The sequence below is a fragment of the Microplitis demolitor genome, chromosome 9 (assembly GCF_026212275.2).
Source record: "Microplitis demolitor isolate Queensland-Clemson2020A chromosome 9, iyMicDemo2.1a, whole genome shotgun sequence".
In the NCBI taxonomy this organism is placed as follows: domain Eukaryota; kingdom Metazoa; phylum Arthropoda; class Insecta; order Hymenoptera; family Braconidae; genus Microplitis; species Microplitis demolitor.
Genome location: NC_068553.1, coordinates 2,977,055 through 2,989,414, shown reverse-complemented (window position 1 = coordinate 2,989,414; position 12,360 = coordinate 2,977,055). Strand labels below are relative to the sequence as shown.

Here is a 12,360-nt window from a genome sequence, read left to right as displayed (position 1 = left end):
ATGAGGCGTCGTTGACAATGTGTGTACAGGACCAATTGTGTAGCATTTCAGAGTATTCTAGCAAAACAAAAAAAAAGCCAATAACATGATAAAATCATTGAGTCGAAACGAGTCTATTCACCGATTAATTGCTATAAAACACATATAGTACAGTGGAATATACTGATGTACTGTAAAATCCACCTGAGTGATTTGACTTATGACTGAACAATATGTATCCATTTTAAGCTACCATTCATCACGTCATAAAACTATACATGCTTCGTAAATTTTTAAATATACAAGAGTTATTTTTACCACAAAAAATGTCCAACAGTTTTTCCCTTTTAAATCCACTTAAATTTACTAATACTTCATGCTATTGTTTTTTAAAATTATTCATAAAAAAGTACCCCGGCTTGAAAGTATGTCAGACTATCACCCGGATAAAATTTTAAATATACGTATCTTTTTTTATTCTGTATGATTTATAATCCAACCCCAAAGCGAAATCAACGCGTGAGAGCGTGACGTTCCAGTGCTTTAATATTCAGTGAAATAATTTTCATTTAGAAACGACAGACACGCCGCGGTGCTATTATTTAATGAACGAATCATTATTTAGTTGAATCTCTCAACAACTATTATAATTTAATTTGCTGTACAAGGGACAATAATAATGCATATCATGAAAGAGAACACTCAATAAATTAAGCATTTCATGATAAGGAAAAAAAAGTAATATCTGATAATTAATGAGGCGTTTTATGATAGAATTTTTTTTTTGACATTTATATAAATTGCTGTAATTTATTTGACAAATTATCTAGACCACATAAAATATATACGTATATATTGATTAAAAGCTTCAATTGAACGTAGTGTTCGTCAATGTTATTATGAGGGGTGGCTAATTAAAAGCCACGATGACGGAATTGCTGTAAAAAGCGAATTAAGTTCTCTGACGGAAAAGGAGTAAAAGGCTTTATATATTTTCTTAGAAAAACTAAGTGATATAGCTTGTGCTAATACTGCTGCTACTTCCGGGATAGAAAACCATCGCTGAGATGCAAATCTCGAGTGGAATGAAGGAGCAGAAGGGTAATCGCCGAGGAACGTGAGTCAGGCCAAGCTCCTGTTAGATGCAAATTTTCTAGCACTAATCTAAGAGAGACAGAGAACTGTTTCTTGACACATTTTAATTGGTTTTTATAAATTTATATTCATGATAAAGTCTACTAGTCGAATGAAAATAATTACGTGCTGAAAATTTTTTAGAATTTATTATCTGAAGGGTAGTGAATACAAAGGTCCTCTTGTATTTCTTATTCACATAATAAACTATTTTAGTTAAAAGCATAGAATGCTTAATGAACGGTTCATTAATACACGATAGGTCAATGGTATAACTTAGATCGAGGTTAGTGTCGGAAACATTTTCAAAATTAGTGCTGCAGTTTCGAAAAATTTGATGTGAGATTATATGGGAGTCCATAGGGATCCATATAGGACAGTATGCATTGACATAAAAAATGATGGGAATCAATGTGAGGAAGTATGGATTTATATAGGATATCATGTCAGAAAGTATGGCTTCCTGTATTCCCATAGGGGAGACCGGGGCAAAACGGCCCATCTAAGCTGATTATTATTCTTTGTGGCTTTTAACCATCAAGTCGATTTACTCTCGTCCAACTTTAACTCAATTCACCAAAATTTTGGTGAAGCTCCTGAAAAAATTTTTTTTTTGTTTGGGGCAAGACGGCCCCCTCCGAAAAAAAATGAAAAAAAAATTTTTTTTTTTTTAATTGTAAAAAAATTTACCGCGTTATGAATGTTTATATTTTTTTCTTTAACTCCTGTATTTACTTTTATATTACTCGAAATAACCTTTTTTGATATAATACGAGTAATTTGTTCACTTCTATAGAAAAAAATTGAGTGTTTTAATTTTTTTCCAAACGATTGTTACTGTCTCTCCTGTCATGGACTGTATTCGGAATCAAAAGAATCATGGATTCAGTGTCAAAAATATAAAGAATGGGCTCATGATTCCTGTGCAGGAGTTGACGAATATTTTTCCGATATGTACATTTGTGAATATTGTGAAGATTAATTTATAATACACTTAAATTAAATTTAATATCTAAAAAAGTATTTTTGTTACATTTTAATAGTTAATGTTGTTAATTTTATAAATATATTATTCATAATGTTACATATAATAATTATAATTGTTCTGTTGGATTCTACGACAAATTATATCAAAAAATTAAAAGTTATTCAATAGAAAATAACTTAATTGATTAATAATTATTTTTCTATTGAATAAAAATTTGATTATTCGTATTTTTAACTTTTTCAAATGCTCTATTTTACTCGAAATCCATAGAATTAACCAAAAAATGATATTTCTATTAAATTAATCATGACTAGGTTATAATAATATGAAATACATTTTTCTTAGAATTTTGCAGTGGTTCATTTTGCCCCTAGTTTCACGTGTAGGGCTAAAAATGAGTAAATAATCTGAATTTGTGATAATCATAAGAAAACAAGAAAAAAAAATTTTGGTTAATTTTTGAGGTGGACCTTCTTGCCCCAGGGGGCCGTCTTGCCCCGGTCTCCCCTATAGAAAATCCACATAAGAAACTAGAGGTACCTAAACTCCCATACAAGAAATTTATGTAGAAACTTGGATCTCTAGATTCCCGTGGAGGGTATTCCTGTTAGAAACTATGGATACCTAGATTCCTATCTAAGTAATTCCCGTCAGAAACTATGGATATCTGGATTTTCATACAGGAAATCTATATGGGGAACTATGGATACCGGGATTCCCGCGTAGGAAATTCCCATTGGAAGCTCTGAATACCTCAATTCCCATATAGAAAACTCATAGGGAAAACTCTGGATACCTGGATCCCTGTGTAGGGAATCTCCATTGTAAACTATGAATACCTGGGTTCCCATGTAGAAAATTTATATAAATAGCCATAGAGACCTGAGTCCCCACATAGACAATCCACATAAAAAACTATGTACACACAAAATACATATAGGAACTTGGATATCTGGATTCCCATTTAATAAATCGATACACAAAAAAAAAGTATCGTGGCCAGTACGATATAGGATTCTATCACAATATGCGTTGAACTACTTGAAGCTTTATAAGAGCAGCGATGCGTATAAGGATAGATTTTCAAAAAGATTTGATATAGTGTGACATAGCTTCTCATAGGAAACCACGTAAGAGCTTCAATAAGAATCTATGCTGGATTTCTATAGGAAACTATATGGGAATCCATCCAAGAATGTCTTATGGGTCTCCATATGGGAACCTGTACTGAATTTCTTAATGGATTTTTGGTTAGGGTCGTCCAAAAAATTTATGGATAAAAAATTCTGGTAAACGAACTCTTCAAACTTGAGCATACTCTTAATTACATTGGTAATTTTGAACTTGTCGGGATACACGCATCAACGATTCGTTTATACTCGCGTACTAATAACACCACAGACCCTTTACCTATGATTCCAAAACATCAGTTCATCTGAAATCGTCTTGTTTTATCTTTCACCGCACAATAAACGCTGATGTCGGTTACAAGTTCAGAGAATAGGGTGTAGAGGAAATTTATCAACGTCCCTACTCTTGTAATTCTTGAGCATCTGTTATGCATGTGTGCGTTCGTTTATGAATTGTTGCCAAACCTCCGTTATAAATTTTAAAGACAATATCCTTCTCTACTGAAGCGGAAACAAAACTTATAACGAGATAACTATACACAAAACTAAATGTATAGAAAATTGGGGTAACTTAAGATTCAAATTAAACCGGAAACGAGGGACAATGGCTTCAATATATAACTACTCCTTGGAACGCAACCTCAGTAGACTATAAATTTTTAAAATACTTCTCTATTATCGTGAAATAGAGTCATAAATAACTTTCTGATTGAAGATCAATCGGTTCACTAGTTTTTACGACATTCTACAAATTATATCCGAACAAACATCTCTTGTAAACGAGAAAAAGTCCTTCGTACATATAAAGTAGCTTTTCTAAATAAGTTTTTTATTTTGTTTTTAATCATTAAAACAAATTAGTTTTGTTATATAAAAAATGTTACTTTCTTTTGTTTGAACAAAACTCATTTCATAAGATTAATGATATCATTGGGTAATATATTAGTTTGGTTAAATTTATCGTTCGTAAATGAGGGCACGTATATGTGAAAATAACATTTCGAAGAAACGTATTTCGATTTACATTATAAATTTGATCGATAAGCGGTTATATTACTGCATGTATGAGGGTTAAGAATGAAAATTAGGATGAGCACAAGAGAGAATTGACTGGAGTAAGAAGTTGTAGTTAAAGTTTCGTAGCACGTACTTAAAGTTTGTAAGCTTGTTTTACCTATAGCTATGACATGTCGATTATGTGAACTATCTCAGTGTGAAAACTAATACTTAAGTTTGGATGAACCTGTTGTTAAATAAAAAATATGCAGGGATAATATTTTAAACTTCCCGCTAAGAAAATTTTCAAAGACAGGGCAAATGATTGGTTTTGGTCCGACTTTTAGAAATAAAGTTTGGACCAGATCTCGATGTTTTGAAGTCCTACGAAGCAATTCTGACTACTACCACCATAATGTCCGAGTGTGTTCATATGTGTATGTTAATATTCTATAATTTTTGAACGGATCAACTGATTTAAATCTCAAAATCCATGAAAAATTAAGTTTGATCAATAAAGTTCGTTTTGAGTTATTCCACAAATAAAATCAGAAAACAAACATTGTTCTTGAATAACTTTGATCATACGTTATGAATTAATTTCAAAATTGATTCAGGTCGAAAACTCAAATCCGCAACGAATGCTGCCTTAACTTACTGAATTGGATTGTTCATTAGAGAGAAATCGATGACAAATGAATTTCTAAAACGTGTTTTTTATTCGAGTATCATAAGAATTAATTGACTCTTACATATTTAAACAGTAGAGGTCGGAGAACTGCATTGAATACTATATTGGGCATTAAGATCTATTAATCAGTTCAAAAGATATCGATAAAGAAAAGTAGAAAAATAACAATTAACGTAATTTTTCGAATAATTTTTTATTTTTTTTAACTTTCGTCAATCGAATCGAGAGATAACTTTTCGAGCTTAAAAAAATCAAAAACAAATGTATTCGAGAATATTTTCTAGCTCGAAAATGTATTCACATTGATATTTTTGAGTTCATAGAGATCGAAAACGGCCGAAATTTTTGGGGCAGTCCCGCAAGGTCTACTGTTCTTCAGATTTATTTTTATTATGCTTAAGTAAAGACAATATTTTTCTCGCCTCTCGAATATTGACTTCTATAATCTCAGTCCAACCGATAACTCTCTATATCTTGTATTCCGAGGTATATGTGTAGTATATACATGAGTAAAATATCCACCGCAGGCGCTCATGTATTTTTCAGCCTCAACGATCTAGGAATTTCGTATGAAACAATTGTTAAGCACTTTTTACTTTTACTTTTCTGGTATTACTTCGAGCAACGCAATGCGCTTTAATGTTAGTAACATGTTGCATACTTTTTTTTTGTAACAGAGATACAAAATTATTTGGCTTTTGTGTTTAAAGGTAGGAACCTTTGATCTGATTTTTAATCTCCTAATGAAAAAAATGTAATTATACTTTAAATTAATTAACCCGAGAAGGGTATTTTTACGATTAATTTCGAGCGCATTGGGTTGCAGATAATGAAGAAAAAAACAATTTATTACTTATGTGGTATAAATACCATTTTAGCGCTCGTTATTTTGTCGGTAAATAGCTGCTTATGTATTCTACTGTTACCACATCAATTACGTACGTCAAATGTTTATTTGTGTGCGTTCATCACACTCGCTACACACAAATTGACAATAAAATACGCAAAGTAATAACAATTAACGTGAATCGGTGTCAGAGCTACGTGATGATTTTAATATTCTATTTATAGTAAAAAAAAAAAATCATTATATAAATACATAAAAATGCACGTGAATGATTATTTTTTTTTTTTTTTTTTTCAAATTATGAATAAGAAATCACCTGTTATGACGATAAATGTTTTCTTACGCTGATAATCATGATGGAAAATAAAGACAAACTTTTGTAGTGGGGGTCGCCCCCACTACCTATCCGATTCCCTAACAGAGCTCCGCTGTTGCGTTCAAGCCAGTATTCGTTTAAGTATGTCTACGATGTATCACCTACCATGTCAAATCTTTGGTAGTATAGTGGTAAGTATCCCCGCCTGTCACGCGGGAGACCGGGGTTCGATTCCCCGCCAGAGAGACTTAATTTTTTTTTTTTTTTTTTTTTTTATTTTGATATGTACAATAAACTAATGAACATTTTTTGATAAATCAAAAGTTTTAATTATTAGTCATTTTTGAAATCACTTGAAAAATACGAATTATTCGTAGATTATTGAAAAAAAATTTGAATAATTTATCATATGTTAAAGTTAAGTTTTATATTCGAACAAACGTTTGAATCCAAATCAAAAAATACGAAAACTTATGAATGATTCGAAAATTTGTGAATTCGAACATTTCGAAAATTTACGGGTATGTTGAACTATTCGATTCCAATTTCAAAGGGATAGTAACATTCAATTCAAATCATGCACTATTCGAACAGCATTATTTGAGGCCATTTTAAAGAAAAAAAATTTTTATTCCTATGACTTGGTAGTTTTCCATATGTTAGAGCCATCGTTAAAGCGATACTTCTTTGAAAGAGAAGTAGAAACTTGGCATTTCGTCATTCCCGTAATATTTAGTTGAATATATCAGAATATATCGATATGAAAGTTAACATTTTTGTAGTAAATTAGAAATATCGGAATTTACGCGTAGAAAAAAACCAAAAATGGTAGTCTCCGGTAAACTTGGTAAACTTACACGATTTTTACCATGGTCTTCAAAAACTTAGTTTTTCCTTAAAAATCCCATTTCACCCCCCTTTTCTATGCATATATTTATATACATATAAAGATTCTTAGTTCACTATGTACTATATCTTTATTCAAAAATTTATTATATGTTTTTCAAGATTATACTCAGCTACTTATTCTGAAGTAAAATAATATTTTACTAAAATTTTATACAATAATTTTCTTACGAGCAGTTTGTAATAATTGGTATTTTTAAGTTTGCGAGTAGCTTATCTTACTAACGGCTCCTAACTCAATAATATTCATAAGCAAATTTTATTGAATGTTCTAGTGCAGTTGAATGATTTAAACGCTGTGAACTAAACGTTTTACTCACGAAGTTTCGTTCAGACGTTTAATTCAAAGATTGTTTTGAGTAACTCCTAACGTAAGTATTTTATTCAGTTCAAGTTACAATATGGTGGGGATAAAATTCACAGCCTTACACTCACACCTTTTTGTTAACTTGATTGAACACGAAGGTTTTTACTCACAGACTTAAAACAGCAGAATGAATTTTTTCAAGATTGGAACCAAAAGATAGTATCCTAATAAGCCGAATATTCATAGTATCATAAGACGACTGGTCTTTGCAAAAGATTCTCTTCAACTATCTAAGTATTGGTAATTGAACGAAATGTATTTTGTTCATGAATTTTACTTGATCGAATCATGGATGTGATTCAATCCCGCCCTGATGTAAATAGACATAGGTGAATATTTGTTAATATATATGAGTATTAAATATAAAATATTAAATTTATTATACGTTGGAATATGAATGATACTGAAATAAATATATGAGCGAATATATAATTTTTCATAAATTTTATATTGTATGCAATATGTATAACGAAAATAAATGAATCATATATTTCCATATATTTTCCTAATGTATATGAAATATATTTTCTGCCATGTACCATAAAATATTTATGAAAGCCCTGTATAACATCTTCTTACGCGCCCACGCATACTTGCAAAAAAAAATTACTTTAAAAATTATCAGAAATATTATACTGGATCTAAAAATGTAAAAAAATATTCACAAAACGACAGGAAGATCACATTTATGCCATATAAGCATTATTATATTTTATAAATGATTATATTTAGAATGAGTCCTATAATTTTCGTTCTAATTGTACATTCGATAAGGTGATGCCTTTAGGCTAGTTATGAATAAACTAAAACTGATATTTTGAAAATGATAACAAAATCGATGTTCATATATTTCTTTTGGAAAATTCCATTCTGATAAGAACAAGCATATACATACAATATTATTAAGCTTCCAAAGCTTCCAAAAATAGAAAACCATTTTCTAGTAAGCGTAAATATATCAGCTATGCACCGAATAGAGTATTCTTGCTGCAGTGCACTTTTCTTGAATGTCAAATAACGTGAGTGTGAGCTTTCAGACTCCTGGTCCAAAGCTGAATGGCGGAAAGGACAATACCGGAGGTTTTTTATATTTTGTCTGCTAACAATTATTTAACATGCGCAAACATTATTTAAAATTATTTCAATCGTGAGAACTCGAAGAGATTTTTCCGTTGACGTATAATTCCAGTTCCGTAAATCTGTCGCGACACATCTGTCTCCAGCCGGAGTTTTTCAGCGTTGTCTATAAAATGACTGTCTATAGCACACTAGAAATGATATTTTATAGAGAGAAATGTGAAAAAATCCGGTTGGTATTATTAGTTGCTTAAGCTTTACCGGACTAGTTCTGTATATTTCAACAAAAAATTCTCTCTGTAGAATTCGCGTTAAATAAGAAGAAAAAAAAATCAGACGAGGGTGAAGTTATCTGTCCGAACTAAAGACAAGAGCTGACATCACTTAAAGTTTTAATTCATGTTTTATTCTTGGCAACAGACTGTTCTTTATAATTTCCTGGATCGAAGACTCGAGTTTGAACGTCTGGGCCCAGTAAAAACAAGGCAATCTAAGACCAATTGCGCATATTCAAATTCAACTGGAAACTTAGTTAGTTAAAGTGCTGTATGATTATTCTAATGTATACAATAAACGAGAGTTCATTGTAAACATGGGGAGAAAAGTAATGTAAACTCAATTATTACGTACCAACGAAGACTAGATCTAGAATAATTTATCAAAGACAACCAACTGGACATAACACTGGTATCAGAAACCAAACTGAACAATAGACACAAACTCAGAATGGACGGATATAACATCATAAGAACAGACAGGCCAAACTCAACAAAAGGTGGTGGAACAGCTATAATTATAAAAAAAGAAATAGCATATAACAAAATAACATACCCAAGTTCAGAAAAAAACAAAATTATAGAATATACAATAATTAAAATCAGCATCAGCCGAAAGCAAAAGCTTATTATAGCCAGCATATATGCCACAAATAAATCCGAAGTAAAGCAAGATTTCATAAATGAGCTGAACACACTCTTTTCAAAATTAAATTTACAAGATGAAAACACGTACTACATCCTGGCAAGGGATTACAACTTTAGACACATTGATTTCGGAGACAGTAAGAACAACATAAGAGGCCGATTCTTAACCAAATGGGAGAAAGAACATACACTCCACTACAAAACTAAAATATATACACCAAAAGAACCAACATTCACGCCAGCACAATCAATACTAGATATAGCCATATTAGACAGCAGAATCCAAGTAAATAATCTAAATAATGGAAAACTAGAAACCCTTACATACGACAGCGATCACAATGCAATATACATGGAAATTCATCAACAACTAACGCTCGAAACAGACACGAGGCCACCAAAATTACTTTACAAAAATACAAAATGGAAAGCATTCACTAAACACCTAAATGAACAATACCAACTGGAAATATCGGATGACAGAAACCTAACAAAAACAGAAATAGAAGAATACTTGGAAAAAATCAACCAACACATTTTAAACGCAATAGAAAACAAAATACCAAAACTAGAAAAGCAAGACAGCCCAAACCACTACATAACAAACAGGATAAAAAAATTACTCAAATTTAAGTCAATTCTACTGACCAGAATACACGCGCAAAAAAAGCTAACCACCAGTACAATACAGCGCCTATAAATTATCTTAAACAGTTGCTGGCAGAAATTAAAAATAAAATAAAAGAAGAAATAAAAAAAAACATAGAAAGTCACTGGACAAAAATAGCAAAAAAAATAGACTACAGAAATTCGGATAAGTTTTTCCCAATTATAAACAAAGTGTTTAGACCAAGAAGCTGGCAAGACATGCCAAATATACACATCAAAACAACAAACGCAACCATAATAAACAGAAGCCAATGTAATATAGCACATGCAATAGAACTGGATGATGAATACATAATAGAAGACACAAAAGATAAACTAAACGTCATTGGAGCATACTACGAAACCATCAATTCACCAAGATACTTGAATACAAACACACGACTGAAAGAAATAGTTGACCAAACAGTAAATGAATTCATCACCAAATACAACGAAGACCGTCAGAAAAATAAAACAACCACCACCTTCTCAACTATAAATAAAGCCAATACACCTAACACAGAACCAGACACTCCAAAATACTTCTGCTCAATAGCAGAAGTACATATGATACTCAAGAAACTGCCAAATAAAACATCAACAGGACTGGATAATATACCAGCTATAGTACTAAAACATCTAACGCCAAGAATAATCAAAGACTACACAGTAATTTTCAATAATGCACTAAATAACAAATACTTCCCAGAATCATGGAAAACTGCAAAAACAATACCGATATATAAAAAAGGAAAACCACTGAACCATCCAGCAAGCTACAGACCGATAAGTCTGACACCTAACATCAGCAAGGTATACGAAGCAGTCATCAGAAATTCAATACAGGCACACTGTAAAAACGAGAAAATAATACCCAACAATCAGTTTGGCTTTCGACATCAACACTCCACCGTGCACGCGATCCACAAACTTTTATCAGACGTTAACCTACATTTACTTAAAAAAGAAATAATCGCAGCAACCCTAATAGACCTGGAGAAAGCCTTTGACTCAGTATGGATATTCGGCCTGATATTCATACTGATTCGAAGAAAATTCCCAACAATGCTGGTAGAAATGATATGGAATATGATAACCGACAGAAAATACATCATATGGGATGGAATGAACATGTCAACGATAAAATTTCTGATCAAAGAAGGATTACAACAGGGTTTGGTAAACTCACCAGACTTGTTTAACATATACACTGTCAGTATTTTAAACATGTTCAACCTGAACACAGGAAATGATACATATTCAATGGCATACGCCGACGATACCATCTTCTACGTGGCGGGAAAAACACCACTAGAAATACAACATAAACTCGAAGAAATAGTAAATAAAGTAAATAAATTTTATGCTACCTGGAATTTAAGAATAAACCCTTTCAAATGTGAAACCATAGTATTCAGACAACCATACAAACACATAGCTCCAAAAATAAGAAAGCAAATAGATGAATTTAAAATAATAACATTTAACCCGGACACTCAAGAACCAGCAACAATACCAACAAAAAAAACAGTCAAATATCTAGGAATGCAACTAGATCACTTAGCACGCTGCACAAGCCATATAGACATACAGATAACAAAAGCAAGAAATGCATACAAAGCACTAACAAGATTATTTTGCAATAGAAACATTAGCTGCAGAGCCAGAACAATATGCTATTTACTACTCATAAGACCACTTTTAACATATGCAGCCCCAGTCTGGTGGAACGTGGGAGCAGCACATATGGAAAAACTCAGACAATTTGAAAGAGCAAGAAAAAGAAAAGCAAGAGCTAAGAAAATTTTCAAAGACAGGGCAAATTATTGGTTTTGGTCCGACTTTTAGAAATAAAGTTTGGACCAGATCTCGATGTTTTGAAGTCCTACGAAGCAATTTTGACTACTACCACCATAATGTCCGAGTGTGTTCATATGTGTATGTTAATATTCTATAATTTTTGAACGGATCAACTGATTTAAATCTCAAAATCCATGAAAAATTAAGTTTGATCAATAAAGTTCGTTTTGAGTTATTCCACAAATAAAATCAGAAAACAAACATTGTTCTTGAATAACTTTGATCATATGTTATGAATTAATTTCAAAATTGATTCAGGTCGAAAACTCAAATCCGCAACGAATGCTGCCTTAACTTACTGAATTGGATTGTTCATTAGAGAGAAATCGATGACAAATGAATTTCTAAAACGTGTTTTTTATTCGAGTATCATAAGAATTAATTGACTCTTACATATTTAAACAGTAGAGGTCGGAGAACTGCATTGAATACTATATTGGGCATTAAGATCTATTAATCAGTTCAAAAGATATCGATAAAGAAAAGTAGAAAAATAAC

General features: G+C 31.6%; 1 non-coding gene across 1 annotated transcript; it reads left to right on the top strand.

The window, feature by feature from the left end:
• Positions 1-6,255: 6,255 nt before the first annotated feature.
• Positions 6,256-6,327, top strand: Trnad-guc (transfer RNA aspartic acid (anticodon GUC)). Its single transcript has one exon. It is a non-coding gene; the product is annotated as a tRNA-Asp (tRNA).
• The last annotated feature ends 6,033 nt before the right edge of the window (positions 6,328-12,360 follow it).